Raw genomic sequence first — 26,607 nt, 5'->3', positions numbered from 1 at the left:
TTTTTTTTTTTTTTTTACCAAGAACATGTAAGTTTATGTCTTTCCTGAACTTCACTTGCGGTCATTAAACTGCTCATGAAACATCTCCATTTGGATGCACCTAAAATATCAAACTTATTATTTCAAGATTAGAACTTAACTCCTGTGTTATCTCTGGGTAGAAGAAATACCATTATAAACCAATTTCAAAGTCAGAGTTTGTGAATTAGTCTTGATTTCCTCAATAAGATATTTCTACTTCCAATTGTTTACCAAATCTTACCTGTATACTGTTAAAGCAATCCCACTTTTATTCATCCCCTTGCCAGTACTTTAATCCAGAATACCATGACCTGGCTCAACCATTGACATAGGTTTCCAAATGATCTCCTATTCCTTGCATGATGCTGTTTTCCCTATATGCTAATAGGTTCACTCTATAACCTGAGTATAATTTTTTGAGCATCTATATTTGACTGTAACATTTATACAAAGCTCTAAGTGTGCTTGCTTTCTGGATAAGTTCCATGTTTGGGGATGAGCCTTCCTTGGCATAAGATATAAATATCTACATGACCTACTCCCTACTTGAATTCTAGCTTCATCTCATAGGACCCTTTACCTTCTGCTCCAGCCTCCAGTGATGCTAGATGTCTTATTCCTCAGGGACACACCAATGTGGAAATCCCTTTCTTTGAAATATTTTTTTAAAAACTTGATCAATCTCCTATAATTTTCTAATTTCTGAGCACAACCCAAAAGGAGAAGAGGACATAGCTAGGAAGAACATCTGGAAAACTGTGGCAGTAATCGAGATATATGAGAAGAATTTGTGTTCTAGAAGGTTAGTATCAGAAATGGAGAAAGAATCCTGGGGACAGGATTCTTCTGAAAGCTAGAGAATAGTTGAACTCCCAACGAACAACAAGGGTCTCTGAAAGAATACTGGTGACATTAAGAAAAATAAGGAAACTGATGGAGAGCTGTACATGGCCTCTCCATCTTTATGAGAATGGTAATGTCTACTTTACTGTAATCCAGGAGAGTTATTGTGGAAATAATATAACAACCGTGAAAGTACTTTGAAATAACATGAAGTTTTATGCAATTTGAAAAGGTCTGATTTCATGAATTGGCAAATCCACGCTTGGCTCTGAGGGCTCTGGCACTCCTCACTCTTCCATGGGAATCCACGTCCAGAAGGCAGCACGGGGTAGAACATTCTGTGTAGAGGCAGAAGATTGCAGATGCCAGAGAAAATATGCACGGTTCCCCAGCTTGTCTAGGGGCCACTGTTTACCAGAAATGTTACTAGAGTCAGTCATATTGACAGATGGGGACTTTTGTGGGCAAAAAGTTTTTCCTTTCAGGCAATGAAGTAGTACTTGCTGCTAAAGGACAGTCCTGCAAAGAGTGTGTGGGTCACAGTGAAGGGAAGTTAAACCAGCTGCTCAATGACTGATACTGGCTTCAGAGGAAAGGCTGAGAAACTGAGGCCGGAATATTCATCTGGCTACTCATCAGTCAGTTGAGAGACTGAAAAAGAAAACAAATATTATGTCACCAGTTGCCGCAGTCCGGCTGCGGCAAAATAACCGGGGGGTGACGAACAACTTGTGTAGATTGATACAGCAGGAGTGGGAGCCGTCTCCGGCAACCAGTGGGCTCTGTGTTAAACACACACACACACACACACACACACACAACATTGTGGTAAAAGAGGATGAGGAATCAATTTGGCTGAAATTCATGATCCGTAATATTTTATAGTGATTTTGCTAAAGGACATGCTTTAAATGAGTTCAAGTGTGGCGAGGTGCAGTATTTCTCTAATGGGATGATGGGTCCTCTGTAGGCCATCCTTAGAAGGCACATTTTGGGCCTAAAAAGTTTAAGTACTTCCTAACTTGAAGAAGCTTCTGGCTTATAATATGTGGAAGAATATGGGCATCCTACCCATCCCTGTGGGATGCCGAGTCTAAAGCCAGTCCACATGTGAAGGTACTTTCTGGGGGTTTGAACAGTTGAAAGCATTGCAGAAGTCTAAAAAAATATTACAAAACACAGACACTAAACAGAAAAAACATCCTCAGGAAGTTTCTTTAAATACTTGAGAATATAAAATTATCAACCAAATTGGTCTGAATAGAACTTTGTTAATGAATTTTCACATCCTTCCCAAATATATTTTAGTATTCCATCAATTTATATACTGAAACATTTTTGTGTCTTTAACTAGAAATTACAGAGAAGTCACTGGAGCAAGCATCCTGAATAGAACCTGCAGTTTGGGCTGCTAATAAGTGACACAGCTATGTCACAAATCAAGGGACATCCTTTGCATCCTAATCAATGTAGTCAGGGGAGTGTGTGTATTAACTATTCAGAATTGATCAGAGGGCTAGAGTATCTTCTCAAGTCATTGACCTTTTACACAAATCACTCATATGAGACTGTGTCATAGTGCCTGGAAAATCCCTTTAGTCTTAGCTTTTTCTATTTTTTCAGGTAAAGAGAATTCCAAGAGGTTTTATTTCCTCAGTTTTCTTTTCGCTTTTCACTGATTGACCATGATTATATTTCTTTTTGTCCTCTTATTTATTGCCACATTATGGATTTCGGGAGGAACCTAATCATCTGTCACCAATCACTGCCTACATTTGTGTAGTTGCTGACCCTCTTATCATTTATTAATGACTAAGACCATCTCAACCACAGCTGCCTTTTCACTTTGTGTTCCTGTGAGTAGTTTTGAAGTGTAGAATACTTCATGATCTTTCTAATTTATTTTTTTCTGTTCTGTGAGTCCTGTATGTTTTCTTCTGAAAAAGTAATTGCTTTTTTCTGGAGTCTCTTCAACCTCTTTTAGGACACATTATTCCTATCAATTCCAGATCATTAATTTCGGGGCATCATAGAGACAAGTCAGTCTGAACTCTTGTACCATATCCTGAAATCCAACTTACCATATCAGTTTTCTCCATTATATGAAATATATCTAGCCTGGACAGGTTGATTATAAAATACAGGTGAGAAGAAGTCCATCTTTGTCTTGGTATTATCTTTGGAAGAGAGATTTACTGCAAAACAATTTTCCTTCATTTTATTGTGTCATCAATTCCTTTCCTAATTGGGAATTCCTATGGGTATGAAAGTATGCCCTGTGAACAGGCTTAAACAAAATACCAATAGCAGCAAGAACGTACATGCAAAGAAATCATGACAACTGCACTCTGGATTCTTCTAGTAGGATTTCAAATTCCAAATGAGTTTCAAAAAAATTCCTTCAATATATCACCTGACAAACCCTTCAACATATCACCTGCCGTCTCTTGTTCTCTTCCTGGCCACATGGTCCCTCTGTAGGCCACTCCAATCAGATGTTTAATCCCAGTATCTCACTAAAATACCTCTTTCCTAGGCCACTATTGAAAGCGTTATTGTCTGAACCCATGGCTAACATTCTGTTCTCACCTTACCCAAACTCACATACTGATTTATGGATTAATGATTGATTCCTTCACTTTAGAAACATTTTCCTTAGTTGTCATAACCCAAACCCTCTTCCACCTCATGGTATTCTCCTTTATATGAACTTTCCTTACCTTATTCTCCTCTCATCTAAGTGAAATTTTGCGTGTTCCAGGGCTCTGTCCTCTGCCATTTTTTCTCTATTTACATTATCTCTCTGGATATTCTATATCATTAGATAATACACAAAACTAATAACATTATTTACACTTTTATCTCCCATGTAAAACTCTATTGCATAGACAGATGTAAAAATTCAAATGTTTTATGTTTGTTTGGGGGAGTGTAATAAGCATCTCAATATTATTTCGGTAAGAACAGAAGGGCATCCTTCTGATGCCCCAAGCAACTCTTCTTATACTCTTTCCCCATTTTTGCCCAGTTGTTCTGTCTTAAAATCTAGGAATCATCATTGGCATCTACTTCCTTCCTATTACACATGCAACAGCTCAACAAATCTAGGAACCTGTAACTTCAAAATACATCCTGACCCTGATCTCTTACATTTACTCCCACTGCTAAAAGACATTTACATTTCTTACCTAGAACAGCACAGAAGTTTTCCATTAGCTTCTCTGCCCTATTGCAGGCCTTTTATTTTTTTTTGTTCTCCAAATAGAAGACATGATCATTATTAAGGTTTCATAACACTTCTTCTGGGAGGCTTATAAACCCTACTGATTAAAGCATCCATCAATAATATGCATTATTTTCTACCCAAATATTAAATATAAAAATAGTTTCCTTTCATATTAACTCATCTTTCTTTTTACTTCATCATATGTATTGATTTTCGGGGCAATGGCAGAAATGTGTTCTACACACACACACACAGGAGATTCATTTCAGCTCAACCTCCTTTTCCTAGTTAAACCTTTTGTTTGTACTTCTCCCCAAACTGTTCTGTCTTTGCCTCAGAGATATCTTTCTTTGTTATCTTTGGCAACCTCTGGTAACCACAAATCACTTTCTACCACTTAACTAACTAACACTTTCTTCACAGTTTTATCAGTCCTGGAAGCCAATTGTTATTTAACTATTTCTCTTACAGAAAATGATCTCTATGAGTGTACACACTATGCCTGTGTTATTCCCCCTGTCCCCAAATCCATGAGTAATACCTGACATAGTAGAAACTCAATACATTTTTCTGAAGTTCTTTCATTTAGTTTTTACTCAATACAGTGAAGGATATTACTATAATACAATTGAGAATCCATTTTTTGGTTTGTTTTTTCTCTTGTTGTTTGCTTTTTTAAGGTTTCATAACACTTCTTCTGGGAAGCTTACAATGTATTTAAACAGTCTGCTGAGCTCTTCATTTCCCTTATGAACTTAATCTTTACAACACCCTGAGAAGGTGGTGTGATATCACCTGGGCTGTCCGTCATCCAGGGAGTTTTTAGCACAGTTCCAAGAGGTTTCTTGGGAAATGTTTGGAGACTACACTGGAACTGTTCCTCCTTCCTTCTACCTTAAAACCCATGGGTGTAATACCTGAATCTGTAGCAGTCATTCCAAACCATAAGTAAAAGGCTAAGAAAATCCAGGAGTCACCTGACATAGCTGAGCAGCTGACCCCATGCCATCAGCTAGCCATCTTCATACTCCTTGCTATCTGCACTATACTTATTTCAGAAACTGTTGGATGGAATAGCTTGAAACTATAAGCATTCTGATATCATCTAGTTGTCAAGGTAAAAAAAAACTGTTTAATGATTGTCTTCATTTGAAAGGATAGTTTTATTAATTTTTCACATTCAGTTAGCAAGGATGCATAGTCTGATACATATATTTAGTAGACATCTGTCTTTCTGAAATGAGTGAAAGTGGAATACAATGTCACAGTTTCCAATTTTGGTCATTCCACAGCGGTGATGTTAATAAAACTTAACATTCTTTTAGACAATCTTAATAATTTCTTATGGATATTTTGCAAATGTAAACCCTTCAAATTCAACAAGGAATTAACATATAGATGAACTATGTGAGAAACTCTGAAATATCTTGTAGCTTGAAAGTCATTGCCTAAGTCATACATGAGATGATAGTATGGAGATAAACCTTTGGTTCGATAAAATTACTAAAAGAGAGTATTTTGTTGGGTTAATAAGTTGCTTCCCATCTGAGTGGAGGAGTACAGGAGGACTGGAGAGGGTTAGGTAAAATTAAAATAATTACTATAGCATGGTGCATAGGTTTGAAGAGCTTCTGTGAGGCTGGGGCCTAGCTTAACAGCATGAATCAACATGGACACAGGAGTACTGAGTGCAAGGAGGGAACAGGGAAGAGGATGGGTAACCACCGCAAATACTCTTCACTTTAGAATTATTCTTGCCTTCATTATTTCTCAGCTTTTCAAGCATGACCTAAGTAAATGCCTCAGCTACTTTCATTGGAAAAGATAATTAACATGGATAGCTGTTTTTTTTTTTTTTAATCAGTTTGCAACAACTAGTTGTGGCACATAACAAATGACCATAAACCTTAATGGTACAATTGCATTTGATTTTCCCTAAGTCTCCTAAGCCTGTGAGAGGGATGGGTGCTTTTGCTCATCTAATCTACATGGGACTGGTCTCAGTTGCACTTGCTCACACTTCTATGTCAGGTGGCAAACAATTCACTCTTGTAGGGCATCAAATGGCATGACAAGGGTTAAACTGCTTGGCCTCTCTTTTTCCAAGAAACTGGTCTGGGCTTGTTCTCATGGTGTGTCAAGAGTTAAAAAGAGGAGGTAAAAACACACACACGTGCTTTTTAAGCCGCTACTTGTGACAAGTTCAAATGTATCCCATTGTCCAAAGCAATGCATACAACTAAAGTCTAGAGTCACCAGAAAGGAATACCAGAATGCATGACTAAAGAGAAGCTGGAGAATTAGGGCCAATCAACAGAACAGTAATTTAATTTGACACTTTAGATTTATAGTAACTGTTGAAGATATTGATAGTACCCCCCCATAACATCCTATTTGTCCTTTCTCCTTAACAATAATTCTATTTTTAGCTGGAGATATGTCCACCTAACACAAAAGACTATATATTCCCTCCACCTTTGAATCTAACCATGAGATCAAGTACCAAAGTGGTAATGTCTAATGGTAATTCTGGAAAAGTCTCTTAGGAAAGAATTCTTATTTTTGTGTCTTTTTATTCATCTTTCATCTGGGATCAGGTACTAATATAGTCATCAAATGCAAACATAAAGAGGAAGGTCACATGTTAAAATGATAGAATATACTAGCTATTAAGGAGGTTGAGGAAGGAGGACCCCAGGTTTGAGGCCAGACTTAGAAACTTAGAAAGGGCCTAAGCAATTTAGTGAAACCTTTCTCAACATAAAAAAATAAAGAGGGCTGGAGATGTGACTCAGTGGTAAAGCACCCCTTCATGAAATCCCTAATAGCACAAAACAAAACAAAATAAAACAAAGCAAACAAACAAAACTAAAATGCACTACACTGATAGCAGTTTGTGTTGCCAGTGATATAAGGAAACACCAAAGCAGCTACAGTAGCTATGAAAGGCCTCCATTTGGACTAGTTCTCCCATGAGAAAGAAAGGAATTCCTCTTTTTTTTCAAACAGTACCATTTTAGTGCCATTATTATCTAAAACTATGTTTATTTTGATATAGATCTACAGATCCTTAGTATCTTATAAATGTTACTAAATTTTCCATTGAAAATTATAGTGTCATATAAGACAAAGCAACTTGGTTATGAAAGCGTTTTAACGCAGTTCTTCTATGTACCACTTTTTGGAACTTTAAAATGCTAATGATCATGTTGCATCCCTAAGAAGGCCACAGTGATTCATGTTTGCCATTATATCATGTTTTTACAATCTGAGCATCCTTCTGGACCAGGATTTTGGAAATGCTATTTTATATTTTCAATAAACTGTGTAAGTATACCAGAATGTCAATAGTTTCAATTATTTATCATTCCATGTCATCAAATATTGCTGTTTTTACAACAAATGGTTGTTAACACCAGTTTATTATTGCATGAGAAACAAGTAGAAAAATTTTTCAAAATTTGGATACTAATAGGAATAGAGAAAAGATTTTCTTGTAGAAAAGTATGTGAGATAATCTCACTCCAGAGTTCAAAATTTAAGAAAAATGGCATCTGAGGATGAACCATGTGATTTGTGCCTATTTTTTCCTAGTAGCAAAAGACATCAAACTAGTGGAAGAAAAAAGATCACTGCTAAGAATATAAACTCATAAGTACAAAGTAAAAGACATTTTCTGTTCATTATTTCCTAGTTTACTTTGGAATATTTCTTTTTTTATAAAATTTATTTTAGCTTGGCACTGATCTGTTAAAAAAAAAAAAGGTGATCTCTTCACCCAGAACATGTTCTCAGTCTTCCCCAGCTGCAAAAATAATAAATGATTCTTAGAAAAGGACCAAATGGTTCCTGAATGTGGCCTCTGAGGGTTAAAATTCTGTCTGCAGTATTTTCTCTGGTGAATATCTGAATATTTAATATTTTCACAATTTACTCTTGATTCAACTTAGCTCAGTGTAAATGCTTAAATTTTTAAATGCAACTCCATAGTCATTTATCCAATGCCTAATTTCCCAGAACTCTGTGTAGGATTCTGTGCAGAGCATACACATGAAGGATGGAGTCCTTGCCCTCAAGAACTTTATATTCTTATCAGATTGACTGACATGATACAGGGAAGAATGGGTTCAGGGCTCCATATAAATATATATATATATATACATATACATACACACACACACACACACATTATGAGAGAGGGTGTGGACAGATCTGGGAGGAAAATAAGCTAAGACTTAAGGAGGACGAATTATAAAAGAGGGTTTCAAATGTAAGAGATTCAGAGAGACTGTGTCAAGCAAAGAGGTCACATAAACAACATCATGAAAACAAGGCATCCAGAGTTTATTAGGGTAATATAAACTGCTCTATTTCAGTAGTTAACATATTTAGTGGATTTTGATAAAGACCAGTTTTTCTTTTTAAATAAAGTAGGCAAAAATGAAATATAAAAGATTTTCTAGCATGTTTAGATCTGTGAAACAGGCCAATTCAATTTGCACTGACTGAAAGAATGGAAATGATTTGAGAGAAAAAAAAAAACTGTAGGTAGAAATTGGCACAATTAGGAGGCTGCTATGTTCTGAAATGTAAGAGAATCACAAATTGAAGTGGGGAGATAACAAAAGACACAAACATAAATGGAAAGCAAGATAGGGTAAATGTAAAAACTATAGCATTTGATTCCTGATTTTGTGTGATTCAGTGCTAATGTTGCAAATGGGGGGAAGATGGCATCATTGGCAGAGGATCCAAAGATCCTGTTTATCTGAGAGAGCTCATAAAACAGTGGAAAAAAATAGCAATATAATTTTGAAACAACACAAAGAACACTCAAAAGACCATTCCCTGTTTCTGTCAGCTTTGTGATTCTGTGACCAGAAGAGGAGGAACGTTCATTTTGTCTCACAGTTTCAGAGGTTCAGTCCACGGCAGGCCAATGTCATTGCTCCGGGCCTGAGTGACGCAGAACATCATGGTGGGGGCGTGGCAAAGGATAATAAGTCAGAAGATGGAAATCAGAAAGCAGAGAGAGAGTTATTTTGCCCCTGCTTACGAGTCACACCCTCAATAACCCACCTTCTCCAGCCATACCCCACATGCCCAGTTATGACCCAGTTAGCCCTTATGAGTGGATTAGCACTGATTAGGTTATAGCTCTCATAATCTAACCATTTTACCCTTTGACAGTCCTACATTATCTCATACATGAGCTTTTGGGAGCCAACTCATATCCAAACCATAACAAAATCCAAAGAAATGAATTTTCATTACAGACTCCATGAAGGAAGCCAGCATGGCTGACACCTTAATTTTAGTTAAGTGAGTCAGATTTTTAATTTAAATCACTGTGAGATAATAAATGTGTGTTGTTTTAAGCCACTTAGTTGATGGTTATTTTTCACTTCATGAAAGATTGAAACTAACCCAATGCTAACATGAGTGGTACGGTAGACCTGTGGAAGAGGGTGACATATTGGGCTCAGAGTACTGCGACTGGTGATCAAAATCTTTACTTGCTACTTAGAAATATGGCCTTCATCAGATCACACTGAGTATCTGCACTCAATTTTTCCCAAAAGTAATAATGACCATATATAGCTTCTCTGAGCATTATCTAAGAGATTTAAAACAGACAAATGAGTCCAGTCATTGTTGGGCACATAGCACATGCTCAGAAAAAATAGTGTTTGAGTCTATGAGGTTGTATTAATTATGCTGAATTCCCCATGTGTTCTATTTTCTTCTTTCCTCTGGGACTCTTGAGCCAGGAAACCCTCCCTTGAGAGGAGAACCAAGAAATGATAATGTTGAAATATTGGTTGTTCATTGTCATAGTCTCTGAATGTTTAAAGCTCAGACAGGTTGGGGTCATTATGAATCCTGATTACATCTAAAAATATACCCCCACCCCCCAAATTAAGGGACAGATAGAGAAGAAAAGAAAATGTGATTCCTTATAATCACTATTTGTCTCGGTACGGGCTTTCTCCCTGAAGAACATCTAATTGTTTATTAAATTAAGTTGGTATTCATGCTTTCTAACCTCATCTGGCCACCCAGTGCCTACATTTATTATTCTCAGAGTGGAAACTTGACATCTAACATCTGGTCTGTGTTAGTTTTCCTTTAATTTCCTTTACTCTATTCCACTCCCTTACCCATTCTATCATCTATGCTTTTCTAAAAACAGCAATCTATATGGATGCTAATAAGTCCTAGCATTTTACAGTTAGGACTCCAGCCTGCATTCTGTAGAGATCAGAGACCCACCTGATTGACCAGAGATGTGCCAAAAATAAATGCTTCTATCTGCATTTAAGAAACAAAGGATACTGGAAAGAGTATTCATAGCATGGGTTATTTTTCCAAGATGAAAAAGAAGATGCTCTGTAAAATAAAACTTAACAAATGCACATATTTACATATACTGCATGTAATTAAATGCATTTTCCTTTAAGGTGAAATATGATGCTTAGGTCACAAAGGATGAAATAATGAAATAGATGTGTATTTAAATATGTAGATATCATTTGGTGCTTAGTTAGCTACAGGAGAATATGTTTTAAAAAAATCCCTCCTGAATCATAGAGAAATTATTTGTGGACAGAGAAATAAGGCAGATATGTGACTCTTTGTCTCAGAGGCGAGTCAAATTTTGACCATGATTTGAATTAGTCACATTGTGAAAAGAAAACAATAGATAAATCTGAAATATTCATTTTTTTTTCTAGATCACAATTGGAAACACATCTGCATTGAGGAAAAAGGGACTCTTGGGCAATGTGGCCACTCTGTCAGCGCTGCATAATGCTAGTAAAGGAATGAGCAACCGGATGAAATTAGAATTGTTCTACTCGTAAGTGTCAAAATTCCATTGAAGTCCAATGAGTTTCAGCTTTTGAAAAGCTGGATTTCATATTGGGAATTGGCAAATCTTGGTTTCTTTATGCTAAAAGTCAAAGTTAAAATAACTTTTTTTCTATCACACTATTCTTGTATTTGGTCAAATGACATTAACTTCAAACTCCAAAAGAGCTTATATGCATTAATTCTTAGAATTTATTCAACTATGAAGTTGGCAAAGTCAAAGTCTGACTTAATAAACCCTGAAAGGTGCATCATTTACTGGCCAATTAGAATGTTCTTCTAATGTGAAGTGTTACTTCAGACATGGCCTCTTTCACTTGCTCACCATTCTTATTCAGCCTCTGTGCTTGCTATCTTTCCAGAGAGCTGCATGCCAAGCCAGCTTCTCTGGCCTCAGATCAACTCAGGTTGAGCCTTTCTGGTTGGTTATTGGGCTAAGCAATATAGTGGTACTTGGACTTTTCTTTGCATCTTTACTCATTCATCTCAATTAATAGGTTCAGGTCATTCTGTATGAGCTTCTTTGATTGTCAGCTATGACCTTTAATTCTAACTACACCCATTTTTCAGTTTATATTGACTCATAGAAAAATATGTCCCTCCTCCTGAATTTTACTTTTCAATTTGACTCTAAATTAAGTTTCTCCCTATTCCTCTCGGGACTTCGCTTCATCAATTATCTCATCTTTTGTGTATCTTCAGTCATCTCCACCCCTTCTTTAAAGGTTTGTCTTGCCTTTGAACTTTGTCTCAAGATAAAAAGCAAAAACAACATAGTGAGAGTTTTTGAGGCCTGACTGTACCCATCATCAACTGTCTGATACTTCCATTTCTCATAATTGCCATAAAGTTTGTTCTCTATTTCCTACATTTTCAATGGTATTTCCAGGACTTTAGTAAAACTGCACTTTTATCAGTCTTCTTAAAGTTACTCAATTCAATAAAATTTGTTTTAATTTTCCTTAAAACTTTCACCTCCATACAATGTGAATGTTGCCACATCATCTTAATTCTATCTTCTGTCCAATCTCCCTTCTACAAATCCTCTTCTGGTTTCCCTTTCTGTTACTCTTGGATTCTTCCCCAAGGATAATTTTGTCTGGTCTGCTACATTCTCTCTCCATAGTATTCACAACAAGTTTATTAATTTTTGTTGTTGCTTGTTTCATCATAGAATTCATTGCTCAACTTCTGAAAGGAAGATTTGTAAAATATCACAACCTATGATCTCATTCAATGGTTTAGTAATAATACATTCATATTCTGTGAGTCTTTTTATGATCCAGATGTCATGGTAAGTATGTTACATGTTTTATCTAATAAATGGTAGGTAGAAATATAAACTTGGTCTATGTAATTCCAGAGACAATTCTCCCAACAATTTTCTTACAAAAACTCCAATTGGTATACCCTGTTCTTAGTATGGCAAAACAAACATGCAAATCCCTCCCTGATTTATGATCTTCAAAATTCTAGACCTTTATTTCCAGCTTCCCAATGATTTGCATGGGATCTAAACACTACAAGTTTAACATATATAAATGTATATCCCTAGAAACATGTATTGAATATATAAGGGATGTATCACAATCTTCATTCTTGTTAGGTTTTAGAATTCCACTCTTGCCTGAACCTTGCATAAATAATAATAGAAAGTGCATCATCTGAACAGAGAAATCGACACAGGAAAACATTTCTAGCTGATCTTTTTACCTTTTGAATGAAGGGGAAAATCTACATTTTCCCCTTCCCAGTGTTTTATATTCCACCATGTTTCTTCAAATACATGGAAATGTGGCTAATATATTACAGCTGTCAAGACTGATTTGATGTACTATTATGTTTAATATTTTATCACATTTCAGACCATTACAAATTCTGTTGTATTCTAAAGGGGGAAGGCACTGTAATTGCAATATAGAAAGGAATGGGAGAACATCATCTTGCAAGTCCCCAACTACATTCATTGAACTTTAAATCTCCTACTCATATTAATTTTCTAAGAATTTCTAGTCCAAAGTCTTGCATCAAACTTTGGCTCCTTTTACTCTCTCTTGGGAAATTTGTCAGTTCTTCTTTCTTATTATGTTATATTAATCCATTCCACATATGTACTGTTATTGTAGCATTACTATAAGATCTTATTATCTGAACAGAGATAACTGGGTACAAAGTTCACCCTTAAGAAAACACAATTTGCTGAGACAGGTATGCAAATATTAGATATATTACAAGACAAAATCAGATGTGGCAAATAAAAGTGAAACCAACTAACTCTGTAATGCTTGTGGTTGGATGGGCACATTTTAACTATGCATAAGTTGGTATTTATTTTATTTAGTTAACAACTTTCTATTTAGTTCCAACAAGGTCTGAAAACTAATCCTTTCTCCAATGGAACTATAAACAACAAGCTGTGTCTAGTTTCCTTGATTTTTAATCAGCTAGTTTCAATGATAAGATATGTGATAAAGATTCCTTTAAGTTATAAATCAAGGACTTTCAATATGATAGAATTCAGAAATTTTCATTGACCTCTAACTAAAATTTAGCATTTAAAAATTTTCTGTTATCAGTGCAGAAAAATTCACCACTCTAATCCATATAGTGGCTTTTTAAATAATACCTATGAATTGTCACTAGACTTTGAGTGTTGTTATATTACACCACGGTGTTGTAACTATTTAAAAGTCTTCAAGTTCACTGTTACTTTGAATTTATTATAATGAGACTTGCTGCTAGATCTTGTTTCTAAGTGCATTGATAAGGAATCATATATTGTCACAAACTTGTTTAATATTTTGTCAATTGTATTTCTATATAATTGGTTTCTATTGTAATCTTATATATATTTTATGAATTCAAAAAAAATTTTAAACATAAATGGCAATACCTCTTTAAAAAATACCTTTATTTTATTTATTTATTTTTATGTGGTGCTGAGAATCGAATCCAGGGCCTCACATGTGCTAGACAAGCGCTCTACCACTGCACCACAATCCCAGCCCCAAGAATTAAAAATTTAAAAAAAAAAAAACATTTTACAGTTTTTCTTAGCAAGATTTCCTAAATCCCATGAGAATGTAAAATGCCTCTAACACAATAAAGCAAAGGACTTCTATACAATATATTTTGTGCTTTGGATGTTCATAAAAGTGAAATGTTTATAACACTGGAGTAGACATAGCTTTTCTGAAATAGCAGGACTCTAGTAACAAGAATATTTGCATCCATGTTCCAGGTGGAGTATAAAACACTGGGAAGGTTAACCAAAATGAACCAAATGAAGTACAAAGACCAAGAGGCAAGAATGGGAATGAATCTTCTTTTTGAAGAGCCTAGAACCTATTCCTAGGGCATAGGCCACTTATGATGGCATAGAGGAAATGGCAGCTCATCTCATAGAATGAAAAATGCCTCCATCCTGGGATATAGTGAGTTTTAGGTTGACTCCTCTCCTGCTACAGCTGTTATTTTTTTCACTCAAGTCATTTGCAACCATTTTTTTAAAGATGGAGTTTTGCATCATTTCTATTTGGTTGCTATTTGATCTCAAATATGTTGTACAGACTGTGAGCAGAGCTGTCCTAGGGATGGAGGAATGATGCTGGGAAGAGGGGGACCCAAAGAGAGAGGTTAAATGAAGACAGGATGTCAAGCACAGACCCACAGGCCATTTTTCAAACTGCCTGCTTATTTATTCTCTTGTTCTAATCCTTAGAGATTTCTAGCCACTAAAATCCTACTCTTTTTCTTCTTGGATAAAGCCTACCCTATGTGATCTTCCATTTAAGTAGCATAAAGTCCCTGATGGACCTGAGTGTATACAATAGGCAGTAGAAGATGCTGGCTCCAGGTTGACTTGGGATTCAGAAGCAAGCACACTAGACCAGGGCTTTTGCCTGACCTAATCCTCCTCATCATATGTGTGCTTGGGGGAGCAGCCAAAGCTGTCAGGGTCTCCCCTCTGCACCTCTGTCTTTTGTTTGATTTTGGACATAGGATCATTTGTCATTTTTGAGCAGGCTTATATTCTTTTTGTGAAATCCACATGAAACTTGAATAAGTATGTGTCAACCTTGTTGCAGAGCAGACTCCAAATCTGGATTTCTATTCTGTCTTTGTTTTCTCATGTGAGTAATTTTTGGGTAGAGGCAGAAAAGAAACCCCCTCTGTCCTTGTCTTGAGTCTAGATATAAAATAGCAGAGAGATGACTCTCCAGAAGCAATGAAATCTTCTGGAGAGTCATTTCCACCATGGAGCAGCTTGTTTTGCAAATTCTTGATTTTAATTATTCAACTTTGAATCTAGTCATTTTTGCCCTCCTTACTTCCAGAGCTTGTTCTGGACAATGCTCCCTAGTTTCCCCCAGAAGGCGTGTAAACTATATCCTAATTGCTAAAGGGAATTCTGACAGGCACACTGGATGCCATAGTGTTGCAGTTGCAAAATTCAGACCTTTACTACTGGAGCCCAGAGAGCAAACAAACACTGAAGACAGGGTTGTTAAGTAACTTTTGGAAATGGGTTCTAGGAAGATGGGTGTGGAGTTTTCTCATCGTGGCTCCTCACTATTGCACCATCCCCAGCCTGCCAATCCTTTAGGTTAGAATGGATGTTGGGAAAGATACCAAATCTCCAAACATTACTAACTGTCCTTTTATTTTCATTTCCATGGAAATTTATGGGTCATTATATTAAAGGTGGTATGTAATCATACTGAATTACACCCATCACTTGTACATGCCTCTCAGTAATGCCTGTTTAAAATACTCTAAGCCCCATATCCTCACATTACAAATTTAAATCTCTGCAGATTTTCCAGAATTTACACAGTTGGGCTCTACCACACCTGATGAGCTTAATACAAGTCCATTCATTAAACTCTGAAGTCCACTTCTATACCATCAATGGCTGTCATGGAGATTTGCCACACTGATGCTAAAGAAGACTTAGTGTGGGGTGTGTTAGCATGTGGTGGATATGAAGATTCTACCAGTTTCTATTTGATAATGGAATTCAGGGTCTAGTGACTTGAATTACACTTTAGAAATCCACTTATTCTTAAGTACTGAGTATTAAATATGGGTTTATCTCTGGACCGCATGTTAAAGAGGAAGAATATGTTTCCAGAGAGACATGCCTATCAAACAAGACTGTTAGTAGAATATACATGAACTATATTTGAGAATATTTAACTAGGCATGACATAGTTCAGAAGGTTTAGGGTGATGTGAAACCCTATATGGCCTGAGTATGCTGGGGAATCTCCTTGGCAGTATACATCAAAGAAAATGCACAAAGACATCCTGACTCAATCCTAGAGGAACAATGGAAGAATGGGGATAGGAATGAAAAAGGAACATTTCTGAAAGAGATTGGCATGACTATGGATGTGTGGGGAGGGAGGTTTAGTAGTGAAATCTGGGGTCAGTCTTTGGGGCATAGGAAGATTCAGATTCCATCTTCACTACTTGCTAAACTGAATGTGTTTCTTTAAAATTCTGAGCCTCCCTTCTCCATCTCCAAAATAATATTGTCTTGCTCCCATAAATGCTGAGTAGTAAGTGAGATAATGGAGCTAAACTTCTTTAAAAAAATGCTTAGCACCTAGTATGGAATTAATAAATGACCACTGTTAGAGTTGTTGAGTGAATCGAGTTAGGTGTGCAGGAACCGAATTGTGGCAGTTCTGTAATATGGGCATTTTTGGCATAAGGATGTGCCACTTGGAACTTTTGAACCAGCATCGTGGCAAAAGATATAGATGCCCTGTATGTCTAAATCCATCCACTGGGGGTTCTCCATTCTGGAGCATAACAAATGAATGCTCTGCAACTTGTATTCACTAAACACCTACTTTAGGCCAGCAATGTGCCAGTGTGGTGGCAGATAGAGAAGCAGAGAAGAGTCCTGTTATGAAGAACATGAGGTTCTGAGGAAGGAAAGTCATACATATACATAAATCTCATTAGAAGTACAACACCTGATAGGAAGAGGTGCCATTTACAGCTAGCTAGAATTTCCAAATGTTTGACAGGAAGCCTTCTGTATTCCAGGTGTGGCCAGAGCTCTCCTGCTGTAGGAGTGACAGGTTGGGTGGTGAGCCTGAACTTCTGCTGTCAATCACTGGGTACTATCTGGAAATGGCATTCTTCATGTCAGAAGGAATTTAACCAGAAGATTCCTCACCAAGAGAGTATGTATATTTGAAAGAGACAGTAAAACAAATTAGGGAGAAGCAAAAACAAAAGAACAACAACAACAACAACAACAACAAAACTTTAAATATTCCACGTTATATTGAAAAGGAGAGGGAACCTGAAAGCATTTTAATATTTGCCTTGATAATAGTAACTAAAATTTGAATCTAACATTTAGTATGTGGTATTTTCCAAGTTCTGCTCTAAACCTTGCATACATACATTATCTCATAGAGCTTTATCAGTAACCCTATGATGGAGGTGCTTTTCTAAATCCTGTTTTATAAATGAAAGACTGAAACACAGAGAAGTTGAGTATGTTGTCCAGGTCACAGTGAAAAAGGCATGGGCCTAGGATTTTGAACCCAGGGTTTATGGCTTCAGATTCCTTCCCCTAGACCACAAATACACACTTCCTCTTCCTGGTATACTTGGACCTGTCTCCTTTCTAAAAAGATTTATGTTTAGATGAATTGTGCATACACATAGCTGAGCTAGTCTTTTGTGTTTTGGCTTTACTTTTTATTCTGAGAATCTTAAAGAGAAGATATTAAGAAAATGTGACCAGACTTTTGACATTCTAAATGTTCTTACTACATAAATTTTCTGATGTACATTATTCAACAAGAAACTGAGATTATCAATAGGAATAGAGATTCACATACTGTAAAAGTGTGTTTTCTTATTGTTTCATTGAAATGAACAGACATTCCCCCCCTCCAAATATCATCTACTTTTAGTTTTTCTTTTAAAAAGTATTCATTCTGGAAAACTTTCTTCCCCCTTTCTCTTTTCTCTCATCTCTTTCTGCTTCCTTGCTCCTTTCTCTCTCTCCCTGTCTCCTTCTAGCCCCTCCTCTCCCTCAGACTCCTTCCCCTGCGAATTGCTTGGAAGATGAACTAGCATGTGTCTTATGGACACCCACTTCAGCTGCATGCAGATGATAGCCACACAGCCACCACAGACAGAAGTTCAGTTTTATTATAGTGCCCAGTGTTTAAATTTTTTTTAATACTGGTATGCATATTCCTGCCATGATTTTATTTCCTGAGCTTTAGCTCTGAATTTATGTGATATATGCAATTGTGGGGAACTAAGTTCCCTAGGATTAAGAAAGCTTCATACCCACATCAAGCATCTTGCTAGTCAATAGAAGAAATCTCCCTGCCTGTTTCTCAACAATTGGAATTTTAATTATAGCATGATCCTAAGGAAATCAATCATGATCAAGACATACACAGTCGGCTGGCAGTAGTAACAGTTAAAGGGAAGTGTGTTATTTGCTAACGAGTTGGGAGTTCCTTGGAGTTAGGCCCAAGTTAGAAGGAATGATGACTCTTTCCAAAAGTCTAAATCAAAGAGATTTTTTTTTCTTTTGTAGAGTCAGTTTAATCAAAACAACAGAATACAAGAGAAGCAGTGAGTGAATTGGTTGAGCAAGAAAAATACAGTACTTTATAATCCACGCCAAACTAGCCATCTTAATTCACTTTACTGAAAAAGTCTAGATCCTCTTCTGTTGGGAGAGGGTTCAATGGCTCAGAATAAATGTCAGTCTTGATCAACACAAGAACAGGTATGTTATACATTTGGGATGTGAGGAGAAGAATGAACACTGATTCTTTGTTGCCCAAATTGTCTCCTTGCTGAGGATTATCTCAACCCCATTTGAGCACACTGATAGCTGACTTGGTTTCCAAACTCTGAAAGCTCCCAGAGGATTCTATTGGGAAAATAAGTTTTTGCATGAGGCTGGGGAAATCTGGCACTAGGAGGTTGGAAGGCTACGTGTTTGTTTTCATTACATTTTATGTGTCAATATAGAGAGGGGGGATTTGTGGGAAAGCAAATTATGATCCATTTGGGGTGATTATGGGAGACTGGGTCACTTCAATCATTGTCTCAGCTTTTCTTTTTATAAATTGGGATTATGTCCCCTTCTACCTTCCTTCAAGATTAGGATGACCTTCATGATACAGGATTGGCAGATCTATAAGAAGGTAGTCTATTTACTTCTAGGTGTTGGAAGTAGTTGCCAATTAGGTCCTCCAACTCTCAGCTCTCTCCCACGCCATTTTCTTTTATTCTATCTAAAATATCTAGAAAATCATATAACACACACTCATTAGATCACAAATTTGGAAGGCACTCAGGGTTCATATAATTTTATCTTCTCATGCAAAAGCTCCATCTCCAACATCTTCCAGAAGAGCTGTACATTTTCATATAAAGAATTAAAATAACGGAATCTCACTTCATCTGGAGATGACCTGCTCCATTCAACCAGTCTCTTATTGCTCATCTCCACTTTATCAGACATTGTTCTGGGAAAAAAAAAGACATTTCTTGGTAGTTCTAGTCTTTGAAGTTCTTTTTTGAAGTGGAGCTCTTCCTTCTGCAACTCTTGGGAACTGACACAAGTTCTGCCTGTGGTGATCACATACTAGGAATTTTTGCTCCCGAGGTCAGTGTCAGTTTGACATAGAACTAAGGAGCTTTCAATATGATGTCAGAAAATTGATGGTGTTAAAATTCCATTCTTTTATTTTTTTAATGAAATGAGTGAGATATTCAAATACTCAAAGCTTCTGTTTTGTTCTTCTTTAAAATAGGAGATATACTTGCACTTATTATTTTGAGATAGAATCTGCTATAGACAATACCAAATAAAATGATCTTGTTTAGATATAGGTCATGTTCTACAGGGTGAAATAAATAACTCTGTATAATGCAGGAAGACAATGATGCAAAGAAACCTGTTCCAGTGGTAAGAATCTCCTGGGGTGGGGGAAGCAATTGAAACATCTCAAAATTATACCTCTTCCTGGAGCAAGATTGAAAATTTTACATGGATCAAATGAAAAAATATTTTATGCAAAGTTTTAAAATATAAAAGATTCAAAAGCTTTTTCCAAAATAACACCTATTTAATGTAATTTTAATTTTTTGATACTTGATGAGGAGTATAATATTGGTTCTATTATCCCTGTTGCTAAATTGTCACTTTCCAAAAAGTGGACGTGTATAAGTTCCATCATTTTTTTCTTTCTAGGACAGGAGCACATGTGGGCAATGGCTGTTGACACAGCTGACTGGATAAATAATGCACCATGTGAGGTCAAGCAGGGAAACAGTTAGTTTTGCTTTGGGACAAAGCATGTCTGTCATCCAGACAGGACCCCTATTTACTGGCACTCAGTATTTTCATAAAAAACTATAAAATGTCAAAGTCTGTTAGGAAAGAAACACAACAAGTCTTTGCTGCTGAAGCAACTCTTTAGGGGCTTAGATCAATCAAAAGGATGCCTCTGGGCCAAGCTTTCTAGGAGGAAATCTCTGAAGGTATTAAGGTATTGTTTTTAGAGGCTATAAATCAACCCTGGGTTTGCTGGCTGCCCAGACCAGCTTTAATCATTTACCAAATAGAATCACTTGCAAGACCAAGAAAAAGATTTGCATTTTCCAAAGGCCTTTTCCTTGTAAATCTCACCTTTCTCACGGATCTCACTGGGGTATAACAAGCTCCATTTTTTACTAAATCAAACATAGCTCACTGGATTCTAAGACCAGGGGATTCATAATAAGTATGATACTAAAATATGAAGATTTCTGGATGATAGAGCACCACCTACAAACCAGAGTCATCAATAAGAAAAGGAAATAATACTGCCCAGAGCCCAGAATGATGTACTTCATATTATAAGGAGAAATAGTTCCAAATCCTACTTTTTAGACTAGAGGACATACATGAGTTTCTCATTAACACTAAGTGGGCTGGGCTTGTAAGGAAAAGCAGGCAGATGTGCTCTGAGAGGCAAACGAAAGGACTGAGAGTGGTAAACTCATACAAAAGAAGAAGCTGCTTTCACTGCTGTATGCAAATTGTATTTCTTACTTAAATCTGCAAACAATTTAGATGAAACCAGCAAATTGATAACTCCCTTCTAATTCAAGGCTTGATGTTCTTTATTCTCTTACAGATAACAGAATATGGGTTGTTATTGATCTGCTTCCATAAAATCAGGTTCTAAGTACAAGAAGAGTTGAGGGGCAAAAAAAATCACATTTCGAGAGATGAGCAGAAGGAATAACATTGATTGATAACTTTGTCCATAAAGTGAGTGATCACAGGGGCAAATCATTTTACAATGTTTAAGTAAAAGATTGTTAATTGACAAGAACTGGGTCAAATCCACTGAGGATTATCACAAGAATATACAAGGAGGTAACAAAAATTATAGAAAACTTTTGAAAAATTTAAAGATGTAGAGCTCAGGATAACTAAGTTTATTTGTGACTCAATTCAACCTTTTTTGGACTGCTCTTGACTATTTTCCTGCTGTTCTCTTTCTCAATATTTTTATTGAGTATATTAGCTTATGACCAAGGAGAATAATATTGATGAAATACTAAAACTGACATCTCCTGGGATTATAGATAAAGGCAGGCCTACTTTAATCTCTAAATTCCAGGCTCCTTAGGGAAAAGGTCAAATCTTTCTCACAGAATTAATCAGAATTCTTTGCCTATTTTTTATTCCACAAATATTTGTATAATTAAATTGATTTCTCCATTCTCTTACTAATCCATGAAAATGTCCATTGCCTTCTATAGTTGAAATTTTAGATGAATGTGACAGTTAACTGGATAGTATACATTCAGAGTTACTTAAACTCTCCCCCTTATCAAAGCTAACTCTTCATTTTTCTTTACTGTCTTACACTGAAGTTCAGGTTAATTCTTTAGGCATTAGGCATGTCCTCTGCCATCATGGTGGCCTTCATCATCACATGAATAGGACAGGTTGAAACTGAGATAAGACTCTTAAATGGTGCCAGGAGAAAATGGATCACTTTTGCTAATAAAGTATAAAGCTGATTCCTGGGCTGATTCTATCAGTTCCCTTACTTTCTTCACAGGGTTTATCTAGAGGCTATGACATCAATATAATTAAAAATACTTTGTGATCCTAACATATTTGTGTCCTCTGAATTATTCCACAAAATAAAAATGTCATGGCTCTGATAAGGAGTGTCTTAGCATGTACTGCCTACCTACAACTTGGCCCAGTGTATGGACTGAGCTTAGCTGCATAGATGCTAAGGCTCCTATCTTTGAACTCTGTTCTGAGCCTCTAGGCAGAACAATTTTCTTTTCCCCTTATTCTCTTACAGCAAGTTAAGCATGCCATTGAGGCTTATTTCACATCCAGTGTTTTCATGCAGTTTGATACTTTGGATTTTAGTTTTCAAGAAAACTGAGATCACTTCCTAACTTCTTACTGTTTTTTTTTTTAAATCTGAACTTGCCTTTATCTCAAAATTTTCTGCTACATGAGTTTTCAAAAACAATGTTTAATTAATATGTAACTCAAAATCTTAATGTAAATACTAGAGTCATAGTATAAAAAGAAATAATTATACTGACATTTTCATTATATTTACAACATAGTGGTCTCCAAAGTGGGATGCATGTGGCCCAGGAGACATGTGAAAAACTGAAAATCCTTAGGGGAAGGAAGAAAATATTACAAATTCCATTTACTATCATTTTTATCTCATTTCATCCGAAGTTTCACTTTGCGTTGTTAACTTCAGAACTTAACTCTTAATAACTGGATAGGGAAAATACATTTATAGAAAATTGAGCTTCACAGAAAGCTACATATGTAAATACCTCAAAACTACATCCTAGGGGCTGGGAATATAGCTCAGTTGGTAGAGTACTTGCCAAGCATGCACAAGGCCCTGGGTTGATCCCCAGCACCACAAAACAAACAAAAAATTATATCCTATCCTTAATATTTTATTTTATTTTTAAAGTTTCTTCTCCCTTTATTTGAGTAGGATTAGATTAGTGTTGTAGAATACCAAGGTAGAAAAATGATAGCATGGTATGTATTACTAATTACTTTAAAAAGTCCATGGGAGAAAAGTTCTACAAGATTGGCCTGGGCAAAGATTTCTTGGCGACAGCCCTTAAAGCATAGTCAACTAAGGCGAAAACAAACAGGATTTCATTTAACAAAAGATGTTCTGCACTTCAAACAAAACATTAATTAAAGAGAAAGCCCACATACTGGGAGACAATATTGGCGAACTATAGATTTGATAGGTACTAATATCCAAACTACATAAGGAACTCAAACAACTTAACAAGAAAACCAATAATCAGATTAAAAAATAGATAAAGGACCTGAATAGATATTTTCCCAAAGAGGACATATAAATTGACTAATAGGTAGATTTTAAAAGAGTTCAGCTCACTAATCAAGAGAGAAATGCAAATCCAAACCATGATAAAATAAATATTGCTTCACACTGTTAGAATGCCTTTCATCAAAATGATGAAAGATAATAAGTGTTGACAAGAATGTGGAGAAAAGGGGATGATTCTACCTTGTTGATGGAAATGTAAATGAATAGAGCCAAATGGAAAAAGTATTGAGGTTCCTTAACTAAAAACAGAATTACCATATAACTTGGCAATCCCATCATTGAGGACCTAACCAAAGGATTGAAATCGATATGTTGAAGTGATGACCAAACTCCATGTTCACTGCAGCATTCCTCAAAATAGTCAAGGTAAAGAAGCAACCTAAGTAGCCATCAGTGGATGAATGGATAAAGAAATCATGGTTTACATATAAAATGGGATACTATTCAGTCATTAAAAGGAAGGAAATCATGTCATTTGCAACAGCAGGATGAGTCTGGAAGGTATTATGCTAAGTGAAGTAAACTAGGCATAGAAAAACAAACATTGTGTGAGCTTATTTGTATTTGGACCCTTAGAAGTCAAACTCCTGGAGATGGAGAGGAGAATCCTTGTTACATTAGACCTTGGGAGGAGGGTGGATGGGGAAAAGGGTGATGTTGGTCAAAGAATAGAAAGATTCAACTAGACAGGAAAAAGAAGCTTCAGTGATCTGTTGCACAGAATGATGGCTATAAATAATAATGTACTACATGTTTTGAAACTGCTTAAATAGTTTCGATTTTAAATGTCCTCACCACAAAAATGGAAAGTATGTGAGGTGATGAATATGTTAATCAGCTTGATTTAATCATTCCACAATGTCAACATATATCAAAAGATCACATGGTACCCCATAAAGTATGTATAGTTTATTTTTGTCAACTGAGAATTAAACACTTTTTTTAATTAGGTAAAGCAGAAACTACAATGTCTGTCTAGTGGATTAAATCAACAAAATGTAATAAATAAAAAATATTTTGAAGTAAATAAGTGCAAGTAGGTAATCAATATTAAAAATGTATGCAGAAATGAGGGAAGTATCCATGTATATGTGTATATACCTATTTACCACATTTAATTCAAAGATGCCTATAACACAAAGTGCACCAGCAAATTAATAATATTCTCTGAAGAAAAATAGAGAAGTACTACACTGAAAAAGTATATAAATTATAAATTTATTTATCAAGTTTTGAAATGTTAAAATGGGCATAACAAAGTTGCTTTTTCATAACTCTGTTGAAGCTTCATGTGCCTCTGTTGTTCTATTCTGTGACAGCCAAGATTCTCTACTATAGATTTTAAACTCTCCCAGAATAGTTTAAATGTTTAAATAATAGTATTTATTAATGTCTTGACCAGTTTTCTATTCAATTGAAGTTTATCCATTTAGTTTAATGTCACTTCAAAATCTGTTATAATTTTAAGATTTTCAATAACATTTCTTATCCTCTAAAGTATCTCCTAAGACAAATTTACTATGCATAATTCCAAACCAAATAATCTTTATTTGCAAGTATTTTTGAACATGAACAAATGAAGAAAGTGAATTGGTTTATGAATTTGGGTGATTTGTACACAAATTTAATGGTTCATTGATTGAAACAAAATAAAAATCAAAAAACCAGTACAAAGTTCAAGATGACAGAAATGTTTTCTAGTCAGTACATCAATATATTTAATTAGTTAATCATTACTAATAGAGAAAATAGAATGTGATGTGAGTTCTTAAGAAAAGTGCTCTTTGAAAAAATAGGCTGTAGATTTGTTTTACTCATTGTGCTTTGTTGTTGTTTTAGTTCAGAAATGTATTGTTGGTAACAGAAATACTGTCATTGCTCTGTTAAAAATAAATCAGAATCTGGTCAAAAAATCAAGCTTTGATTTTAATATAACAAGTTGCGAAATGGAAAATGCCTAACGTAGGCACTATGGTAACACAGAGATAGGGAGCTGAAGATCTCTTACCATTCCTAGATCTGGGGAGGGAGGGAGGAGGTCGTGGTACTGAGAACCTAAGAACTTGGAGAGCAGACCCCATGGGAATCACTACTGAGACACTGGGGAACAGATGGACCCCTAAGGTGCTGGTACTTCTGCTGGCATGGAGTGAGGCTGGTTCTGGGAGCCACAAAAAAAAGGTTGCTTCAGACTGGAACCAGATATTTCTACCAGGGATCTAACAGATCTAGCTGATAATAGACAAGCATGACTTATAGAGAAACAGACTCAACTTTACAAAGCAGATTACAAAAGAGCTTGCAGAGCAAAAACAAAACACCACCAAACAAAACAAAATAAAACAAACAAACAGAAAAAGCTTAATAACTGGTGCATACACACAGTACAAAATCTGAAAATGTGCTCAATATTCTTAAATAGATGCACACCTCACTCACAAACATTACTACAATGGGAATTTCCTGTGAATAAATGAATTTAGACATCATTTATAACTAAGCCAAATAGATTCTACTCTACTATGTTAAATTTTCTATATTTCTAAAACTATTTCCTTTACTTGGGACTCATTTTTCATATGCTTAAATATGGTATACAAATATCTAATTATCATTATGCATAGAAAAATCTAGTGACAACTTTGCATTACTGAAAATCTTTAAACTGTTCTCTGTTTGGGGGGAGATGCAGTTTAATTCTTTATGTCTCATTCCCAAACACTTAGGAAGTGGTGAATGAAACTGGTCTATGTAATCAGGTGGTGTATTGACTCTATTTTCTTTTCTTTCTTTTTTTTAACAAAATTTCACTGTCTCTCTTTTTCATGTTTTAAAAAATGAAATGTTCGAAATAAAAGCCTCTGCTTCAAAAAGGTGCCGGAGGACTTAAATAAATTAAGGTATGTACTTAGCAGAGTACTCGACAAATAAGATCTTACCTACTGCTGTTTCTCCTGGAATATATTTCTAGTCAATATTCCTCAGCAAACCATGTACATTTCTTGCAAGCTCTCTTTCTCTTGAAAAAAGAAAAATATAAAGTGCCCCCACCACTTTATGTTAATAAATGTTACTCAACTTTCAACATCAGTTTTAGCATTACCTGATCCAGGTAGCCTTCCAGTACCCACTCCTGAAGGAGATAGGTGCTCTTCCTCTTTGCATCCTAAGCACCTTTCTTATGAGTTAACGAAGACGTGCATTCACTAGTTTACTCATAAGTCT

General features: G+C 35.9%; 1 long non-coding RNA gene across 1 annotated transcript; it reads right to left on the bottom strand.

The window, feature by feature from the left end:
• Positions 1 to 1,057: 1,057 nt before the first annotated feature.
• Positions 1,058 to 26,607, bottom strand: LOC107142893. Its single transcript, XR_001503615.2, has 4 exons — positions 26,486 to 26,607; positions 25,391 to 25,543; positions 2,946 to 3,119; positions 1,058 to 1,515 (listed from the first exon to the last, which is right to left on the bottom strand). It is a non-coding gene; the product is annotated as an uncharacterized LOC107142893 (long non-coding RNA).

This window comes from Marmota marmota, unplaced genomic scaffold (genome assembly GCF_001458135.2).
Source record: "Marmota marmota marmota unplaced genomic scaffold, marMar, whole genome shotgun sequence".
In the NCBI taxonomy this organism is placed as follows: Eukaryota; Metazoa; Chordata; class Mammalia; order Rodentia; family Sciuridae; genus Marmota; species Marmota marmota.
The sequence above is the reverse complement of the archived record's forward strand: the minus strand, read 5'-3'. Positions and strand labels throughout refer to the sequence as shown.